The sequence below is a fragment of the Helianthus annuus genome, chromosome 14 (genome assembly GCF_002127325.2).
Source record: "Helianthus annuus cultivar XRQ/B chromosome 14, HanXRQr2.0-SUNRISE, whole genome shotgun sequence".
Classification (NCBI taxonomy): Eukaryota; Viridiplantae; Streptophyta; class Magnoliopsida; order Asterales; family Asteraceae; genus Helianthus; species Helianthus annuus.
Genome location: NC_035446.2, coordinates 157758383 through 157780981, shown reverse-complemented (window position 1 = coordinate 157780981; position 22599 = coordinate 157758383). Strand labels below are relative to the sequence as shown.

Below are 22599 nucleotides of genomic sequence, written 5' to 3'. Positions count from 1 at the left end.
ATGAGAACTCCACCAAAGGGAGGTGCTTTTCCCAGCCGTTGCCGAAATCAATAACGCATGCCCGAAGCATGTCTTCGAGAGTTTGGATCGTTCGCTCAGACTGCCCATCCGTCTGAGGATGATATGCTGTGCTCATGTCTAACCGTGAGCCGAAGGATTTGCGCATGGCTTGCCATAGCTCTGACGTGAATCGTGCATCCCGATCCGAAATGATGGAGGTGGGCACTCCGTGCCTCGAAACAACTTCTTTGAGGTAGATGTCTGCGAGAGTGGAGAACTTATCCGTTTCCTTTATAGCTAGGAAGTGTGCAGACTTGGTGAGTCGATCCACGATCACCCATATGGTATCATTCCCACGCTGGGATCTGGGTAAGCCTGTAACAAAATCCATGGAAATTTCTTCCCATTTCCATTGCGGTATCTTGGGTTGCTGAAGTAGGCCCGCTGGTTTCTGGTAGTCAACCTTGGCTCTCGCACAGGTCAAGCACTTTCCAACGTAAGTAGCGATGTGGGCCTTCATGCTAGGCCACCAATATGTTGTTTTGAGATCGTGGTACATCTTATCCGACCCTGGATGTACCGAGTAGCGGGACTTGTGAGCTTTGTCCATTACCAGCTCGCGTAAACCGCCAAAAAGTGGGACCCAAATACGCCTCGTTACATAGTAGGCTCCGTCTGCCTTTTGTTCTAAGCGTTGCCTTGAGCCGCGTAGGGTTTCAGCCCTGACGTTTTCTGGTTTCAATGCTTCTGCCTGAGCATCTCGTATTTGTGCAGGAAGGCTAGACTGAATCGTAAGCTGTAGCGCTCGCACGCGCTTAGGTAGAGTGTCCTTCCGACTGAGGGCATCGGCCACAACATTGGCTTTGCCTGGATGGTACTTGACAGTGCATTCGTAATCGTTCAGTAGTTCGACCCATCGTCGTTGACACATGTTCAATTCCTTCTGCTTGAAGATATGCTCGAGACTCCTGTGATCGGTGTAAATTGTGCACTTGGTACCGTACAGGTAGTGTCGCCATATCTTGAGCGCGAAAACAACAGCTCCCAGCTCTAGATCGTGCGTCGTGTAGTTCCGTTCATGTATCTTAAGTTGGCGCGAAGCGTAAGCAGTGACCTTGTCGCGCTGTATCAACACACATCCAAGACCTTGGATGGATGCATCACAATAGACCACAAAATCGTCCGTGCCCTCTGGCAGTGAGAGGATAGGTGCACTGCAAAGTCTATCCTTTAAGTGCTAGAAAGCAGTCTCCTGGGGCTCTCCCCAGCGATAGGTGACACCCTTCTGTGTCAGTAGCGTAAGCGGCTGAGCAATCTTTGAAAAGTCTTTAATAAACCGTCTGTAGTAACCCGCCAAACCCAAGAAATGGCGTATTTCCGTTGGCGTACGTGGTGCAGGCCAGTTTCTGATCGAGTCTACCTTGGATGGATTGACATGGATCCCATCCTTGTTTACTATGTGGCCTAGAAAGTGGACTTCACGAAGGCAGAAGTCGCATTTCGAAAACTTAGCGTACAGCTGTTCCTTCCGTAGGAGTTCCAAAATAAGGCGTAGGTGCTGCTCGTGTTCCTCCTGACTCTTGGAGTAGATCAGAATGTCGTCGATGAAGACAATGACGAACTTGTCAAGATAGGGTTTGCACACCCTGTTTATAAGGTCCATAAATACGGCAGGCGCGTTCGTTAACCCGAACGGCATGACAAGAAACTCGTAGTGGCCATAACGAGTTCTGAATGCGGTTTTGGAGACGTCCTCATCCCGGACTCTCAGCTGATGATACCCTGACCGTAGGTCTATCTTGGAGTAGTAACACGACCCTTGCAACTGGTCGAATAAGTCATCTATGCGTGGAAGAGGATAACGGTTCTTCACCGTTACCTTGTTCAGTTCACGGTAGTCGATGCACATTCTGAACGTACCGTCTTTCTTTTTCACGAAAAGTACTGGAGCTCCCCAAGGCGAAGAGCTTGGACGAATGAAGCCCTTTTCCAAGAGCTCTTGTAGCTGCTTTGACAGTTCTTCCAGTTCTGATGGAGCTAGACGATATGGTGCGCGAGCTATGGGTGCTGCTCCTGGAGCGAGCTCGATTTGAAATTCGACCTGACGGTGAGGCGGTAATCCAGGTAAATCTTCAGGAAACACCTGAGGGTAGTCGCGTACTACTGGAATATCCTCCAGTTTCTTTTCCTTCACTGATCTGAAACGAGTGCTAAGATTGCGGTGTGACCCTTCCGCAGACATTTTCTGAGCCTTCAAGAAAGAGATGATGCCAACTACAGCACCACTCTTGTCGCCCTGGACTTCGAGAGGTTCTTGACCAGTACGGGGAATACGAATGATCTTCTCGCTGCATATGATTTCTGCTTGCTGTTGCTGCTGGAGATTCTGATTTGCAGGCCGTGGGCTCCTGAATCCTTAGCTTCATGGTCCATCTTGAGACACCTCTGGCAACGTCCCTCGTTGCACTAACCACCGTGGTGTCTGTTGCATTAATTACACATTGGGTGAATTCCCCGATATCCACCCTGCCCCTAACCTCTAGAAGTTGGCTGACTCGGCTCTGGTGATTACTATTCTTGCGCTGCTGCTGTGCTTGAGACTGAACGGTAGCGGAACCCTTGTTGGAATACTCATCCCATTTCCGCTTGTTGTCACTAGTAGTAGTGGGAGTAGCAGAAGTGATAGCGGTAGTAATAGCGCTGATACAACCAGGCAGCCTGTTCTGTTCCACTGCTTGATCCGTGAGGTGATGAGCAAGACGCTGAATGTCTTGGTTATTGTCGAGGTTAGCCGATGCAGCATGGTTCTGAACCTCTGAGGCTAGACCCTTGAGGTACGATTCGATACACTTGCTTGGAGGGTCCACCATGGTTGGACACAGGATGGCCAGTTCGTTCGACCGTTTCGTATGAGCCTCAAATTTCTGACCCCGTCATTTTCAAATTGTAAAGCTCCACTTCCAAGTTGTGGATGTCATCACGCGTGCAGTATTCCCTTTTAATGCATTCCTTGAATTCGTTCCAGGGGGTGGCGTTAGCAGCTGCCAACCCTAGTATCTGTACTTGCGTGTTCCACCAGGTTAGCGCGATTCCTTCCAAAGTACCAGTGGCGTACTTGACCCTGCGAGTCTCAGGGCATTCACACATCTCGAATACTGACTCGAGCTTCCCAAACCAATGGAGTAGTCCCACTGCTCCTTCTGTGCCACTGAATGTGCTTGGACGACCGTCCATGAAGTTCTTGAATGTGCAGACAGGTTGCTGTGCGTTCTGACCCGTTGCGCGAGGAAGATAGGTCAAGGTTAAGCGCGAGAGTTGGGTCACGAGAGTAGGGTCTAACATCCTAGGACAGGTTTGGAATAGCAGGGTATACCTCCTGCTTGTGCGGCTGCAAGCGCCGCAGCAACTTGTTCGTTAATGAGAGCCGTCAACTGGGCTTGAGTCATGTTCACACGTCCGGACATGATCTTTATAGTAAAGGTAGTGTAAGTAAGAATGGTTCGCGAGTAGGGCGATGACAGAAAAGTGTAAGCACGTAGGTATTCTCATGTAATGGTGTCATGTGTATCTAAGTGTACTACGAGCAAAGTTCTATATAGTTCTAGCATGCAGGTAATAAACATAAACCTTATTACCTAGGATGTCGAGTCTTGCACGTGGAGCGAAGCGTCGTTGTGGATCGTTGAGAGCACTGTTCTGGTTATAGTCTGGTTTTAATAAAAACGTTTTCCCATATTAAAACCAAGTTCTCTATAACCAATGGCTCTGATACCAATCTGTCACACCCCCAAAATCCCACACGCGGAGTACCACCGCTTGAGGGCGTGACATGACCAGGATCAAGCCACCAATCATATTGAACATGTAATTAAATAGTAAAAGTTATCCATCAATACGAAAGGTGTTTATTAAAACCAACATAAGTAGATGTAGCGGAAGCATTAACGTGGAAAACCCAATCATAAGTATATATGTTTGAAACGTATTAAGTGTTTATCAATCCGTTGCCCACAACGACCTGCTCCTCCTTGTGCAAGCTCCATTAGTACCTAAGGTCCTGCAAGGCATGCAGCAGAGAGTCAACAACTAGTTGAGCGAGTTCACAGAAAGTAAGTTCAGTAATAGTAATTGTATTATGTTCGTTCATTGTTCATGTATAGTATTGGTTTCCATCGCGGGCCCTTTCGGCATGTATGCGAAGATTTGGGTTAATACTCCCAAATATCCTAGACTATGTATATTTGTATCGCGGCCACCCTGGCATTACTTGCGAAGATTTTAGTCTCTATAGTTCGCAGCCTCCCCGAGGCATGTGTGCGAAGATCAGTCGTAATTATCGCAGCCAACCCTTGGCGTGTGTGCGAAGATCAGTTCAAGTAGGTATACTAGTCTAGCCGTATCTTATCATTTACTATCCTCACCCTGAGGACCATATCATTAGGTTCCATTAACTAAGTACGCACGAAATAATCATCCAATCCCATTCCCACCCTGGGAACCCCATGCCTTGGCTGTGTGAACTCACCTTGGGTTGCTCGGCAGATACACAAAATGGTTCTTGAACTAAAGTGGTCAACCACGTCCTAACAGGGTTACCATACAAGTCAGATTTGGTTCTAGTAATGCACGTATAATCATATCAATCACGTATTGCACGTTTAACAGTCAAAAGCATATCATAATCATACTTGTGCGTCTCGGATGGTTGGGCCATTGAGCTTGTGCGAGCCCAACCATCTTGTGCGATATAAATGTCTAGCCCAAACAATACCCGGCCCAACATATAACAAATCAATAATGCAATCTCGGCCCAAATAATATACGTGAGTGACTTGTGCGATCCTGATTGGATTGTACGATTGGACAAGTCCAGCCCAATTAACCATCCGGCCCAAACAGTTAAGCAAAACATATGACTTGTGCGATTCAGGGGATCTTGTGCGATTGGGAACCCCTTGTGCGGTCAAGACATCTTGTGCGACCGAATGACTTGTGTGGTCCGGAGTCTTGTGCGAATGGCCTCATGTGCGATTAAGAGGCCTTGTGCGGCTGTTTAACAAATTCCGGATTTCTTGCCAATCGGTTACAATCAATTTAATAAGTTTCCTTTTTACACTTTATCAATTAACAAGTTTCCAACTAATCATACAACACATAATAGATCAAACATGCATAATCCAATGTTTTCTCAAGAACCCTAACATGATCATTATCATAAACAATAACCCTATCGACTCATATGGTTTGGTCCGATCACATAAACATAACATATCATCGATTGCCTTCATTCGATCTTAATCATTCTATAAACAATTCGGACAACAGTACATGATAGCCTAAACTATCTAATCAAGTTTCGATTATAATCATGCAACTTTATTGTAACGATTTCACCAACATGAACCCTAACGGATTTAATAAATCATAGAACTATAACATCGTTCAACAAGAACCCAATTCAAACATGGCAGCCGATTTTCATTATCATACACGTAAACATCATGTTCATTATACCTTCAATACTTAAGCATATAATCAAATCGTGAAAGCATGACATTAATCATAACACGCTAATCATAAGGCACTAACCGATTTGGAGGTAACAAAGGTGATTCGAGCTATAAGAATCTTCGGTTAGAAAGAGGTGTTTTGCCGTCGGCTTCAAGAGGATGAAAGACTAGGGTTTGTGTGTTTGTAATGTTTGCAAATAATGGGGAAACAAAACCCTCAATGAGGTTTTTGTGCGGTATAAATATGAGAGTGGCCGAACCCCTAATGGGCTGCCAATTTGGTCCGAGTACAAACAGTACGGCGCAATGGCCTTGTGCGATCGGTTCGTGTTGTGTGGTTCGGGTTGTGTGTTTATCATACATACACGTAACACATATAGCACATAACGTTCATAATTCACCAAGTTCATATAATCACAAGTCGTAACATTAATCATTTAATCAGTCAACCAAGTTCACATACGTTACATGCAACACAAAAACGGGTTCAGGGTACGAGTTGTCACAGTCTTGGAGCGCTTTCATTCATCATGTGGTTGCCAAATGTGTCACAGCTGTGGGTTGCCCTGTGCTTGTAGGATAGAAAAGTACATTCTTGAAGGTAATAATTGTTAAACGTACAACACTTGTGTGATACATTTCCGTTAATCATGTGACTTAAACAATGTTGTTTTTAACCGTCCAGAGCGTCCGATTCAACTCGAAGACATAGACGTCTTCTGGCGGAAACTTAACTTCCAAAGTTGTAAATTGATAGACGATGACGTGGACGTGGTCGAAGAGCTAAATATTGTTAGACAACAATTAGAGTCGCACCCCCCAGCTCAGCAAAAAAGCCTCATGTGAAAGATTAAAGCGGTGTTGACTCCAAAGAAATCTACCAAGAAACCACCGGTTGTCCAACAAAATACTCGTGGCCGACCAACAACAAAGCAGGTACAACAAAGGTTGGACGAGGCCTCTCGTATAGATGAAGAATTGAGGAGAAGCTCATTCGGTGATGCAAACACGTGCTTTGAAGGTTCCCGACAAAGTAAGTACGATAAACCTCGCCACAGCTCGTACGTTCCGTCACAGGCCTCTCAACAGTCGGTTATAAGGTCCCAAAAACCCAAAGCGAGCCTAAGCCGTTCAAAGAGTTCTAAGAAGAAAGAGACACGAGATGCTCACGGTTTTCCGTTAATCATTGGGGAAGAGTACGCGGGAATCATCAAACAGTTTAAGTATGACATTCCGCTAGTGTTCCATCCGTACGTCTCGTGCGTACGAGATGTGATGCCGGACGGTCATTGTGGGTTTCGGTCTGTGGCTGTGGGCTTAGGTATGGATCAGAGTTCATGGGGACTCATTCGAAGGCACCTTGTCCAAGAAATAGATCACCCCATACGGTATCGGGGTGCACCTGTTAACGACAACCATGGGTGCGAGTTCCACTTTCTTCCCGATACTAAGTCCTCCGGCTAATCAACAACCATTGTTCATAACGCTTACACATGTAAACGAGAACCACTTCATACATGTTAAGCTGGAAGGGGATTATCCAATGCCACCAGCACACGGGCAATGGTTGACCCACCGAACACCCCATACGGAACAATGGGAAGATATGTACTTGCCACGTCTAGAATGGTATACATCGATAATGAATCCTCCGCCAAGATCAAACCACAGTCTTAATTACATCGACAGTGATACGGAAGAATGAATTTTGTAATTAATAGTATTTTTTTATTAATTCCTATAATTTTCTACAATTTCTATAACATTTTTTATAATTTGTATCATTTTTCTATAATTAGAATTGATTAAAACAGGTTAATAACATTTTAATAAAAAAAAATACAAATATACGACTCGTATAGAGCTAGACGGTTCGTATAGTGTTGAACAAAAGACCAATTAGCCCCTGGTATGCCCCCAATCTAGCCTTATTTCAGGGGCTAAAAGGTCATTCTACAATCCCCAGACGCCTCGTATAGATCTATACGAGGCGTCTATTTGAGCGGGTTTTTGAAAATTTGAATATTTGAAAATAAAATTTTGAATTTTTTGAATAAGGACGATTCGTATAGATCTATACGAGGCGTCAATAGTATCGGCAACAATTCTTTTTTTTTTTAAATTTGAATTTTGAAAATATTTTATGTTAATTACTAATATACCCCTGAAAGTCCCCAGTATAAGCCTTTAACAGGGGCATAAAGGTAATTTAAAAACCCAGACGTCACGTATAGATCTATACGTGTCGTCCATTAAGGCGGCAACTTTTAAAGTTTTTGTTTTTTAATTATTAAAAAAAGGTTTATTAAATGACCATTTTGCCCCTGTAAAGCCCCCAGTATAGGCTTTAGTCAGGGGCAAAATGGTAATTAACCATTCCAGAAATATCTTTTTGGATTGGTTGATTACCATTTTGCCCCTGAATAATGCCTATACTGGGTGCTTAACAGGGGCAAAATGGTCATTTAATAAAAAGCGGGGACGACACGTATAGATCTATACGAGGCGTCTATGCCTCGTATAAGGCTAGGGGGGCCTAGACGAGGGTGGTTATAACCCCAAACAAAAAAAACAAAACCACATACGGATAATACACATCTATACGGCTCGGATTCGTATTTCGACCGTACTTTCGAAGATTTGAAGAATCACTGGTATGTATTTCATACCGTAGTTTAGTATTTTTGCCTCGTTTTTGCCTTTAGACCGTAGGTTTGCCCTGAAATTTGGTTTTTGTTGGGTTTGGGGTTTGAACATGAGGTTGAAGATGAATCAGGTAGTACAGGACGCCGAGTATAGCCCTATACGAGGGCTATACGAGGCTCTGCAATTTTTTTGTTATTATTATTATTATTATTATTATTATTATTATTGTTAATATTATTATTATTGTTAATATTATTATTATTATTGTTATTGTTATTATTATTTATTTATTAGTATTATTATTATTATTTATTAATTATTATTATTATTAGTATTATTATTGTTATTTATTATTATTATTATTATTATTATTATTATTATTATTGTTAATATTATTATTATTATTATTATTATTATTATTATTATTTATTATTTATTATTATTGTTAATATTATTATTATTATTTATTATTATTATTTATTATTATTATTATTGTTAATATTATTATTATTATTTATTATTATTATTTATTATTATTATTATTGTTAATATTATTATTATTATTGTTATTGTTATTGTTATTATTATTTATTTATTAGTATTATTATTGTTATTATTATTATTCGGATTTATTTATTATTGTTTTTATGCGTATACGTTATTTATTTGCAGATTGATTATGGAGGGCGATGAGATTCAGATAGAGCTTGATGGGGCACCGCCGGGGGGTCAGCCGGCTCAGCAGGTTCAGCCGGTTCAGCAGGGTCAGCCGGTTCAGGAGGGTCCACGACGGAGATGGCGGCCACCTCTGGATACGCTGCAGGGTTGTCCATATCTAGAGTTTCCCGTGGGCACCGATGCCGCCCGCCGTTGCCAGAAGCTTAGGAGGATGCACATTGGATCGCATGCATCGATCGACTCGGATGCGATGGACCAGCTTGCTGAGATGGCTAGAGTGCGTCGGTTTATACCTCTCGATTCGCCGTGGCATCGTCTTTTTGATTTGGCGTAGACGCCGACCTACAGGGAGGTGCTGGTCGAGTTCCTTTCGTCATTCACATTTCACCCTCCTGGGGTCCCAGTGCCGCTTCCGTACCCAGATGCTCCCCCTCCGCCTGAGATTTCTTTTTCAGGCTCGCTGGCGTTTTGCGTATGATGACGCTAGCAGACTTTGCGGTGCGTTCTGGTTTATACATGCAGGGGGAGATCGAGACTGAGGTTTACACAGCGGGGCTAGTGGTGGTTGACAAACCCACTCTTTTAGGGTTTTGGCAGGTGATTGCGGGGGCAAATCATTGGGAGCACGATAAGTCGAAGGGGAGGGTGTCGTTTGTTTTGGACCCACTGTACAGGTACGTACGTTTATTACGGCAATTATTGTGATTATGTGCATTGTTTATTAGTCTCTGTTTCTGTATTTCGCTAACACTATCTGCAGGTATCTGCACCATTTGTCTTGCTACTTCTATTTCAGCGCGCGGGTACAGCCGTGAGTGGTGTACGACCACAAATCTTTTTTTCCTTTATTGTTTGTTGTATAGGAGGCCGTGCGCGCTAGCACATGGTCTAGCCCAGTACTACGCATCCGCGCATCACCGGCAGGAGCGCGGATTTTTGTATGGCGGGGCGTACGTGACCGTCATTGCCCATTCATTTGGCCTCGTACTGCACGAGGACCCACATCTACGAATGCCGCCAGTCATGCCGACGCGGATGGGCATGCAGTCACTGTGGGGGATGAAGGTAATCAAAAGGTTCCCAGTTGGCCCGCGGTTTAAAAACCGCGACACCGGGGGCATATGGACAGAGGAGGCCCTACCAGAGCATTTCGAGCCCGTTTATCCTCCTGCAGATCCTGCTGATGTAGTGCCCGTGGAGAAGCCTCCGGAGGATGTAGACGGTGCAGCGGTGCCACAGCCAACGCCACCTGTCGGGGCGCCTCAGTTTCCACGTCACGTTATTCCAGGTCATGCCCCAGGAGCTGCGCTACATCCGGATGTACGAGCCGACCTTGACAGGCTCAACGATTTGGTAGGTTGGCTGGTACGGGCCGAGCATGATAGACGAGAGAGAGAGGAATTACCCCCGATACCGCCTCCACCGGCTCGAGCACCACATCAGCAGCAGCAGCAGCAGCCGCAGTAGCCACATCCAGATTCGGATTCGGATTTGGATGCATAGACTTGTTGTTGTTTTTATTTTTATTATGGATGTAAGTTATCTTATATATTTTTGTTTTGGATGTACAAAGTTATCTTATATATGTCATATTTATGTTTGTTTTCAGTTATTCGGTTACCTAATGATTGTTGTCTTAAATTGAGATAATACAGAAACAAAATATGTTTTGAATATAATACGGAAACAATATATCCCCTGAATATAATACGGAAACAATATTTGAACGAGATAAAATTTTGATCGGAAGAATAAAAAAGTAAAATGTTAAAAACATTAAAGAGCCGATTTAATCGGAAACAATATTTAATCGGTATAATATATTTAAAGAGCCGATTTTTAAAATAGTTGATTTTTAAAAAACAAAAACTTTTTTATAGTGTAAAAAACAAAAAAAAAACAAAACTTTTTTTAAAAACAAAAAAAATTTCAACCAAAAAACACATCTTCAAAAACTATCCAAAAAACCATACCAAAACCCACCAAAACACCCCTCATTTCAGCCAAAAAAAACCCAACGTTAGACGCCTCGTATAGGTCTGTACCCTTCGTATAGGGTTCCTTAAACTTTGTGTCTGACACCCTCTGAGACCCCCTTGAATTCAGTGCTTAGACGCCTCGTATAGCCCTATACGAGGCGTCTAGGGCACAAAAGTGTCCAAATAGGCGCAGAGGGTGTCCAAATATCTCCACCCAAAAAATATATATCTAAAAACGTACAAGCTATTTTTCTAAGACGAAGTGTAATGGGTTGGCACTCGGCTCCACTATAGGGGCGAAACACCCTTTCGTATGGACGTTAACGAGGCGTGATGGGGAGCGTGGTTAGGGTAATAGGCGTGATGAGGAGATGTAGCCAATGGTGTTGTTCATTTTCGCGATAAAAAGTAGGCATTATTAGGGGAGGGGGTGGTTACTAGTGATAGAATTCTATCACTCCCACTATCCAATCAAATCATGTCATGTCATCACCCAATATTCTATCACTAGTGATAGAAATGTAGTGGGGGTGGTCATCACTAGTGATGGGATTCCAATGTACAAGTATTAATACACAATGTACAAGTCATACACATCCCTCAATAATTGTTCAATGCGTTATATATATCACTAGTTCTTCCTATCACTCGTTATATACATAGAGGCGGCGGTGTTCCACAACACTATCACTCGTTATGGACTCCCCATAACGGACCGCCCCCTCCCCCCTTATATATATCAATTGATAACGTATGATTGCCACAGTACCGGGGTATTTTTGTAATTTTAGGTTTCACACAATGACATTCATCACGCTTTTGTTCTCCGACTCATTCCTCCTCTCCCAACCCTTCAAACTGGGTTTGACTACACCGCCACTGATCTTCATCTCCGCCGACGCTGATCATCATTGCTTTAATCGGACGATTCCAAAAACCGAGTACACATGCACCCACCCTTTTACAACTGATACCATCGCCTGCCCCGAATCCAGGTACGGCGATAAACATCACATCCAGATCCGGCGAAAACCATCGCGAAATCGATAGCGGCAACTGAGGTAATCCCTTTCTTTCCTGAATCGCAGCAGGTACCGATATCGTCTCCCACATCGGTTAACCACCATCGTCACCACAATCACCGTCGCTCGCTACGTGTAAAACCCTAGCCTTGCCTAGCACCTGCCCTAATCGAACACTAGGGCGTCGGAATCATCATCACCCAATCGGGTATAACAACACCAGGTACTTTTTCTTCTCTCGCTCTATGTTAGTTTTCCTGATTTTTGGTCAATTATACATGTTCTGACACTTGTGGGAAACAATGAAATAGTTGGCGGACAGTAGCGGTAGTCAGTGGTGCTTGATTTATCTTTGGGGGTTCTGTAAATGTAACAACTCTCATCAAAAGTCATATTTATTTAATTAAATTGTCCAATAGGAAACCTTAATTGAGAAACCTAAGTGATTCTAGGGCCCCTAAAACTAAGGGGGGGGGGGGTAAACCCTAGTTAGAGTTATCTACTGAAAACGCTGTCAAAAATTCGAAATAACACGAAATCGACTCATCAGGCCTATACTAGTGACAAGGCTACCCTAGGGTAGGTTGGTACCCCAGGCGAGTCGCGACAGGGTCCATGACATCTTCCGCGACACGCGGGAGATGTCAATTTCACGTATAAATAGGACAGTCTGTTTCATGCAATTGAGTGTTCGTTCGACGTTCAATTTCAAATTGTACGCTGAGTTATAATCAAAACAGTCCCAAAACACACACTGATCACGAAGTGCTGCCACAATTCAGGGTAATAACTCGATCGCTGATACGATTCAATGTCCGATCGATTAAACTATCCAATGGATGTTTAAGTGTTGCCCATATTAGGGTTTATGCTTTGTCATTTGTCGTTAATTCGATGGATGTTTAAGTATCGCACTTTGTCATTCGTTGTGAAGGTTGTAATCTCGTGAGTTATCGTAAATGCTGTATTAAGTTACTAACCTAGTTTGTGTGCCTGATTATTTAAACTAAGTTATCAAGGCTAATCAGTAAACTAAGCTCTGTTGAATCTGCAATGTGAGTCAATCTCTTTTTATCAAATTTGTTTACAAAAAGTATGTTTAATTTCAAGATTATAATTACAGTGATTAAGTATATGTAGTCACCAAATTACAGCCGGTATGTGGGGTATTGTGCACATTACTGTTTTTATCACTTTAGATGGGCGTACCTAAATAATGATACTCGTTACTATTGGGTGAACGGACTCAATAGTAATATGACCACAGTCACCGAAACAAGTCGATGACAAATACTGTGGGTAGTTGGTTGAAATAAACATTGTAATCTCTCTTAATACTGTAAATTATAACAAACGTGTCGTTTTAGTAAAAAAGATGATTCACTCAGTATTTCCCGCTGACAAAACCTTTTTCAAACATGTTTCAGGTGATCTGTTGTGATCCAGGAAAAGTGCCGTGAAGCACTATCAGCTTAAGGAAGTGGCTCAGTATAAAATAAAGAAACATGTTTTGTAAAATAAAAGATTTCTTAGTCAAATCTCAATATTGTAAATTACCGGGTTTTATCCTGAATTGTAAAATAAAATAATCGGGAAAAGTTTTAAAAAGATCCTGAAGAAACTTCCGCTGTTAATTAAAATACCACGGGATTTCTGTCCCGCGGCTCCTGAAACGGGTCAAACCGGGTCGGGGGCCGTGACAGAAATAAGGTGGTATCAGAGCCACTGATTTAAGCCTATTAAGGATTTAGAAATACTTAATTTTTACTGATTGCCAATTATGTGATTATGTGTTTTATTAACTGATTATTTGTTAATTACAGTATGGGTAAATAAAAGCTGTCAAACATCTATCTTAAACTAGATAGGTCATCCAACGAGAAGGGAAGTTCATCCCAAACAAAACCTTATGTAATTCCTGAAGAAGGAATATCTGTCCGTAAAGCACAATATGAAGAACCACTTTCTCCTAATAAAAGAAGTTTGATTATTAGGAAAAGTCAGGAGGAAATAAGGAAAAACCGAGAGAAGAAAGTTAAACAAGAAACTCAGGACTTAATCAATAAATCACCTTGGGAGGACAAATTAGATGAGAAATGGGCAAATCTTTATATGCTAGCCACAGTAGCAGAAAATGCAAATCTCTAAATACAAAAAAGTTTTAACACTTTTATTTCCAGAACCCTTATTTAGTAAATAAATAAGTTACAGTAAATCGTAGTATAATTTATTTGTCAGTTGTTTTATGTATGCAATAATATTTACGGGTTATCTATAAAATTTTGTTATTTTCTTTTAACATTTGGTATGTATTTTGCATATATGCTAAACAGCATGAATGAGATATCAGAAGGTTTAGAAAATCTTAACCTCTATCCCGTTAAGATAGAAGTTTCCAAGGAATTCACCGGTTATTTCGCTGATAAAGAAGAACCCATGGAATTTCAATCCAAACCACTGGCAAAACCTAAAACCCAAGAAAAGAAGCAGATTTGTGGGCTGGAGGCGTGTACGAAGGAAAAAGCCAGCAACAAGAAAGGTTACCAAAACTGAAGAACCAAAAGACAAAGGAAAAGGGGTAGAAATTGAGGAAAATGTTAATCAAGTAGAGATAGAAGCTGAGAAGAGTTTTAAGCAAACAAAAATAGAGGTCGGAGAAAGTTCTAGACAAAAACAGAAAATGACTCCTTGGGAAGTTTTAGATCATAAATTAGTAATGAGTGACCTCATCGGACCTGCCGATGGAAACCTTGAACTAGCCAATCCAAACCTTATATTTACTGAAGAAGATCTTTTCAGCTACCCACTAGAAGCTCCAATTCCAATCAATCTGGAACCTGCTATTCCAGATCCTATTGTCCAACCTCAACCACTACCAGTAGAATTAGATGAATGGTGGACAACTGATTGGCAATACCAAAATCTTTTAAACAACCCTGATACATTTTTTCCCACAAGTTGACCCAGAACCTCCACTATACCCAACTATGAGCCCGGAGAATCTGACTGAACTTCGCCTCTGGGGCGAAGAGTTAATTGATGCAGGAAATCGGATTAGGGATGTGGGAGAAAGAGTTACTTGGAAGTATGACGAAAGGGAGCGTCGTTTTTAAGAAATTAGCTGACCAGATAATGAGAGTTTGCAGGAATATGTGAATAAATAATCATAATAACCAATATGTGTAATAACTTAATAATAAAACGTTGTATGATAATCGTGTGTACGAGGCATAATATAATATATAGAAATGAAACTTGTGAAATCGATAATTTTTTATTATACATGTTAATGTGATTATGTGCAAACTGTTTTATTATATTTATATTTATACTAATTATTTACATAAAATTTATTATCAGATGTCAAACCTTGGTAACGAACCAATAATGAAGTTAATCCGTCTGAGCAACATCCATGAGATCAATATATGACTCGGCAAGATATCGAAAATATTGTTGCTCAGGGAATAGCAGCATTCGTTGCTGCTATAAAGAATCCAATCGAACCGCAACAAATTGTTCCTAGTAAACGTATTTCTGAAGATAACTTCAGTAATAGTGTAAACGGAGGCAATAATAATGTCAATCATAATGCAGAACCACATCAAGCTCCATTTCCTAAGAAAATGAAAGCCGCAACGCCTGGTTGCACTTTCAAAGAATTCCTTGCTTGTAAACCCACTGAATTTGCAGGCAATGAAGGAGCAACTGCATCACTGCGTTGGTTAGAGAAAACCGAAGCAGTCATTGCAATAAGTAAATGTGCTAAAGATGATCAGGTCATGTACGCATCAAATCTCTTCAAGGAAGGAGCACTCGAATGGTGGAACACTGTGTTACAATCAAAAGGAAGAATAATAGCTTATGCCATGACTTGGGAAGAATTTAAGGGTTTTGTAGAAAGAAAATTTTGTCCCGAGTATGAAAAGGGACAGATGACGAATAAGTTTCTAAATCATCGGATGATGGGTGTAGATTGTCGCGGTTATACTTCGACATTCTTTGAATATGCTAGAGTGGTACCAACACTGGCTTCGCCAGAACCGGTACTCATTTCTCGCTACATTTGGGGACTGATTAGTGAAATCCGCAACATCGTTAAAGCTGCGAGACCTCGCACTATTGACGATGCTGTGGAATTAGCTAATACCCTAACTGACGAACTGGTACGTACGCAAGATGAAAACAAGAAGAAAGAATTGGCTCAGAAAATTACCCAAGGATTTCGTACGGGTAATAACAACAGCTTTAAAAGAAGAGGAACAGGGCAATCTTCAATTTTGCCTTTCTGCAAGAATTGCAAAAAGAAACATTATGGAAGATGTAATATAACCTGCAATTTTTGCAAAGTTTTAGGACATCGGGAAGAAAACTGCAGGAAGAAATTCACAATTTGTTATAATTGTGGAGAAACAGGACATTTCAAAACAGAATGTCCTAAATTAGGCAAACCAGCAGACAATAAAACCAAGGCGACCAACGGAACTATTAAGAAGAATGCCAGGGCATTTCAGCTGACCACTCAAGAAGCAGAACGCATCCCAGATGTGATAGCGGGTACGTTCCTAGTTCACAACATTTACGCCAAAGTATTATTTGACTCTGGTGCAAACCAAAGTTTTATAAATACTTCATTCTGCCAAGCTCTTAATTTACCTTTAACCAATATTAGGCAGATTTTTACAGTTGAAACGGCAGACGGAAATTCAGTTAAAATAGATAAAGTTTTGCAGGAAGAAAATATAGAACTTTTAGGACATAAATTCTCTGCAAAACTATTGCCGATGAAATTATCTGAATTTGATGTTGTATTAGGAATGGATTGGTTAATAGCCAACCATGCTCGAATATTGTGTGATCAAAATTCCATAGAAATTCAATCACCCACCGGAGAAGTAATTAGGATTACAGGAGATAAAACACGTAAGCCCATGAAGTTCATATCAGTAATGAAAGTTGCTAATTATGAACGAAAACAAGGAATAGTATATATGATTTCGGTAATCATTAGTACTAAGGGTAAAGAACTTAAAGAAATTCCTGTAGTCTCAGAATATCCAGATATATTCCCAGAAGATTTACCGGGATTACCTCCAGATAGAGAAGTAGAATTTAGGATTCATCTAATTCCAGGAACTACACCGATAGCCAAGGCACCTTATCGGTTAGCACCCACAGAAATGTTAGAACTGAAAAAGCAATTAGATGAATTACTAAGTAAAGGATTCATACAACCTAGCTCATCTCCTTGGGGAGCACCAGTATTATTTGTTAAGAAAAAGGATGGTTCAATGAGAATGTGTATCGATTATAGAGAACTGAATAAGGTTACAATTAAGAATCGATACCTATTACCTAGGATTGATGATCTATTTGATCAACTTCAAGGAGCTAGATATTTTTCTAAGATAGACTTACGCTCTGGATATCAACAATTGAAGGTACAAGAAGAAGACATACCTAAAACTGCTTTCAGAACTAGGTATGGTCATTATGAGTTTACAGTCATGCCTTTTGGGTTAACGAATGCACCTGCTGCATTCATGGACATGATGAATAGGATCTGTAAACCATATTTGGATAAATTTTTAATTGTTTTTATAGACGATATACTTATTTATTCCAAAAGTCAGACAGAGCATTGTGAACACCTTCATGCACTCTTAACTTTGTTAAGAAAAGAAAAGCTTTATGCCAAATTCTCAAAGTGTGAATTTTGGTTAAAAGAAGTGCAATTCTTAGGACACATGGTGAATCACGAAGGTATTCACGTAGATCCTGTTAAGATAGAGGCAATTACCAATTGGAAGGTTCCACAAACTGCAATGGAAATTAGAAGTTTTATAGGTTTAGCTGGATACTATAGACGGTTTATTAAGGATTTTTCCAAGATAGCTGTACCATTAACTAAGCTAACCTGTAAAGCAGTTAAGTTTGAATGGGGACCTAAACAAGAAGAAGCTTTTAGGATCTTGAAACAAAAATTAACCAATGCTCCAATCTTAGCTTTACCAGAGGGAACTGAAGATTTTGAAGTATATTGTGATGCTTCAAAACTAGGATATGGATGTGTGCTTATGCAACGCAAAAAGGTGATTGCATATGCTTCAAGGCAATTGAAAAAGCACGAAGAAAATTATACGACTCATGATTTAGAATTAGGAGCCGTAATTTTTGCCCTTAAGATTTGGAGACATTATCTTTACGGAAGTAAATTTACTGTCTACACAGACCACAAAAGTTTAAGATATATATTTGGGCAAAAAGAGTTAAACATGAGGCAAAGGAGATGGATGGAAATCCTAAGTGACTACGACTGTGATATTCAGTATCATGAAGGAAAGGCAAATGTAGTTGCAGATGCCTTAAGTCGTAAGTATTATGAGAAACAACGACGAGTTCGTGCTCTCAGATTAAATCTACAAATAGATTTAATGGAACAATTGAAGAATGTTCAAACTACAGCAATCAAGGATGATGCTGAAGGAATGAAAGGACGAATAAAGGAATTAGAACAAGGAGCAGATGAAATTTAGAGATTCCACAAAAGTAGAATTTGGGTACCTAAGCAGGGAGACTTAAGATCTAAGATTTTAGAAGAAGCTCATAAATCTAGGTATACTATGCACCCAGGAAACAATAAGATGTACTAAGATTTAAGAAAGAACTTTTGGTGGATAGGAATGAAAAAGGATATAGCGCGATATGTTTCTAAATGTCTTACTTGTTCACAAGTTAAGGCAGAACATCAGAAACCTTCAGGTTACTACAACAATTAGAAATGCAAGTATGGAAATGGGAACTTATGACAATGGATTTTGTTACTAAGTTACCCAAAACAAAAAAAAGGTAATGATGCGATTTGGGTAATTGTGGATCGATTAACCAAATCAGCTCACTTTTTACCTATGAAAGAAACCTTTAGCATGGAAAGACTGGCTAAATTGTATGTAGATGAAGTCGTATCCTTACATGGAGTGCCACTCTCCATTGTTTCGGATAGGGATAGTCGTTTTACTTCTCATTTCTGGAAAAGTTTCCAGCAAGCTATGGGAACTCGATTAAATCTGAGCACTGCATATCATCCCCAAACAGACGGACAAAGTGAAAGGACGATCCAAACTCTAGAAGACATGCTCCGAGCATGTGTAATAGATTTTGGTGGAAATTGGGATGATCATTTACCATTAATTGAATTCTCCTATAACAATAGCTGTCATTCAAGTATTGAAACTGCCCCATTTGAAGCATTATACGGAAGAAAATGCAGAACTCCGGTTTGCTGGGCAGAAATAGGAGAAAGTCAATTGTCAGGTCCTGAAATAGTGCAAGAAACGACTGATAAGATTACTCAAATCAAGGAAAGGCTGAAGACGGCTCGAGATCGCCAGAAAAGTTATGCAGACAATAGATGCAAGCCGTTAGAATTCCAAGTTGGAGACAGAGTATTGTTAAAAGTTTCTCCTTGGAAAGGAGTAGTTAGATTCGGGAAGAAAGGAAAGCTAAGTCCAAGGTACGTAGGACCATTTTCAGTGATCCAACGTATAGGACCAGTTGCTTATCGTTTACAACTACCAGAAGAATTAGCAGGAGTACATGATGTATTTCATGTATCCAATCTCAAGAAATGCTTATCAGATGAATCACTGGTAGTACCTCTTCGAGATATAGAGGTAAACGAAAAGCTGAAATTTGTTGAGAAACCTCTTCAAATTGAGGATCGAAAGATCAAGTTTCTCAAACATAAACGACTAGTTTTAGTCAAAGTCAGATGGGATTCAAAGAGAGGAGCTGAATACACTTGGGAGCTGGAATCAAAAATGAAGCGAAAGTATCCTCACTTATTCCAGTAAATCTCGAGGATGAGATTTTTTATTAAGGTAGGGAGAATGTAACAACTCTCATCAAAAGTCATATTTATTTAATTAAATTGTCCAATAGGAAACCTTAATTGAGAAACCCAAGTGATTCTGCACAAACCCTAAATTTTTCAGAACATTTGGAATCAGGATTAGGGCCCCTAAAACTAAGGGGGGGGGGGTAAACCCTAGTTAGAGTTATCTACTGAAAACGCTGTCAAAAATTCGAAATAACACGAAATCGACTCAGCAGGCCTATACTAGTGACAAGGCTACCCTAGGGTAGGTTGGTACCCCAGGCGAGTCGCGACAGGGTCCACGACATCTTCCGCGACACGCGGGAGATGTCAATTTCACGTATAAATAGGACAGTCTGTTTCATGTAATTGAGTGTTCGTTCGACGTTCAATTTCAAATTGTACGCTGAGTTATAATCAGAACAGTCCCAAAACACACACTGATCACGAAGTGCTGCCACAGTTCAGGGTAATAACTCGATCGTTGATACGATTCAATGTCCAATCGATTAAACTATCCAATGGATGTTTAAGTGCTGCCCATATTAGGGTTTATGCTTTGTCATTCGTCGTTAATTCGATGGATGTTTATGTATCGCACTTTGTCATTCGTTGTGAAGGTTGTAATCTCATGAGTTATCGTAAATGCTGTATTAAGTTACTAACCTAGTTTGTGTGCCTGATTATTTAAACTAGGTTATCAAGGCTAATCAGTAAACTAAGCTCTGTTAAATCTGCAATGTGAGTCGTTCTCTTTTTATCAAATTTGTTTACAAAAAGTATGTTTAATTTCAAGATTATAATTACAGTGATTAAGTATATGTAGTTACCAAATTACAGCCGGTATGTGGGGTATTGTGCACATTACTGTTTTTATCACTTTAGGTGGGCGTACCTAAATAATGATACTCGTTACTATTGGGTGAACGGACTCAATAGTAATATGACCACAGTCACCGAAACAAGTCGATGACAAATACTGTGGGTAGTTGGTTGAAATAAACATTGTAATCTCTCTTAATACTGTAAATTATAACAAACGTGTCGTTTTAGTAAAAAGGATGATTCACTCAGTATTTTCCGCTGACAAAACCTTTTTCAAACATGTTTCAGGTGATCTGTTGTGATCCAGGAAAAGTGTCGTGAAGCACTATCAGCTTAAGGAAGTGGCTCAGTATAAAATAAAGAAACATGTTTTGTAAAATAAAAGATTTCTTAGTCAAATCTCAATATTGTAAATTACCGGGTTTTATCCTGAATTGTAAAATAAAATAATCAGGAAATATTTCAGTTTTAAAAAGATCCTGAAGAAACTTCCGCTGTTAATTAAAATACCACGGGATTTCTGTCCCGCGGCTCCTGAAACGGGTCAAACCGGGTCGGGGGCCGTGACAGTAAATATCCTATTTTTTAATTAATGTAATAATAATTTGATTATTTGCTTACCTAGGAACCTGCTGTTGGAATGCACCAAATTTACAGATTCTAGGTATGTTAACTGCATATACTTTCATTACTTTAATAAAACTACTAATTTAGATGTGGGCTATAATTTTTCCCCTCATTACTTCTGGTACAGTACCAATTAACTTATGTATATAATAAATTTTGCACTCAAGAGAATGATTGTGTAATTAATGACTTTGGTTAGGTCTAAGCATTCGCATGAGGGAAGGGCGGAGTTTTTGGCTGAGTTGTCGATTATGGCGTGTGATAAGAATCTTGTCCTACTCCAAGGATGGTGTGTTGAAAAAGGCGAGTATATGTCATTTGGGAGTATTGATTAAGTGGTGTTGTATCAAGAGTCTGGACATTGGTGGTTCTTGAAATGGAACCATAGGTATAATATTGAAGTTAGGTTGGCTTCAGTTTTGGCATACCTTCATCAATAGTGCGATCAAAAAGTGATTCATCGCGATAGTAAATCGAGTAATGTGATGCTAATTTTAATTCTCGGTTAGGTGATTTCGGGCTGGCCCAGATCATGGACCATGATAAAAGCATGGTCTCTACACTAATTGCGGGGATCATGGGTTATTTAGTGTCCGAGTATCGCTACGGTGTGGTGCATCTAGAACTCTGTTGTGCGAGGAGACTAATTGAGAGGGAGCCAGGGGGTCATAAAATGATCAATTTAGTGGCTTGGGTGTAGGATTTGCACTCCAAAAGCGCCATTTGTGACCACTGACCCGGTTGACAAGCGGTTGAACAAAGAGTTTGATCTGAATGTGAGGTTAGAAAGCTTTTGTTTATTTTTTTATTCTCAGAGGATTAGATAGTTGTTCTACTACATCATAAGAAATGTACTTGTATTTTTGTAGTAAAGTTACTAAAAAGATTTTGTTCTAAATAAATCTCATATTAACTGCAGAGTTTCATTTTCTGATCCGGTGGCTGATACACTTTGGAGATTATTTCTGAGCTACCTACAAAAGATCCTTATGCTTTTGCTATTTCTTAAGGTAGTTTCAATTTCTCAAAAAATTAAATCCATCAAGTTTGATATTATGGTGTATGTTATTTTTTGATTTAATCAAATGAAATATGATATTGTAGCAAGAAACCAGACATCTATGTGATCATGGTTTTCCTGTGCATTCTTTATGTTTTCGTATGTGGCTGAAAAGCATGTTCGAGATATTGTTTGTTTATATTCACAACAATATTAAGTTGATGTTTATTTGAATTTTACCTGCTGTCCTAGATTTTATTTTCTATAAGAAGTTATCTATAAAAATAAATCCTAAAGTCACCACAAGAATGCAACTTGAAGTCTAATTTGATTCAGATTCATTTACCTATTTGAATTTCATCATCATACATACAATTTTATATGATGAGGTTTATTATATCAACTTTCCAATCTTATCTTTTCTAATCGCAGCTCA

The 22599-nt window shown here is 40.2% G+C and overlaps 1 long non-coding RNA gene across 1 annotated transcript; it reads left to right on the top strand.

The window, feature by feature from the left end:
- Positions 1 to 11688: 11688 nt before the first annotated feature.
- On the top strand, positions 11689 to 21752 carry LOC110891623. The gene is made up of 3 exons (XR_002565425.2): positions 11689 to 12058; positions 21162 to 21200; positions 21363 to 21752. It is a non-coding gene; the product is annotated as an uncharacterized LOC110891623 (long non-coding RNA).
- The last annotated feature ends 847 nt before the right edge of the window (positions 21753 to 22599 follow it).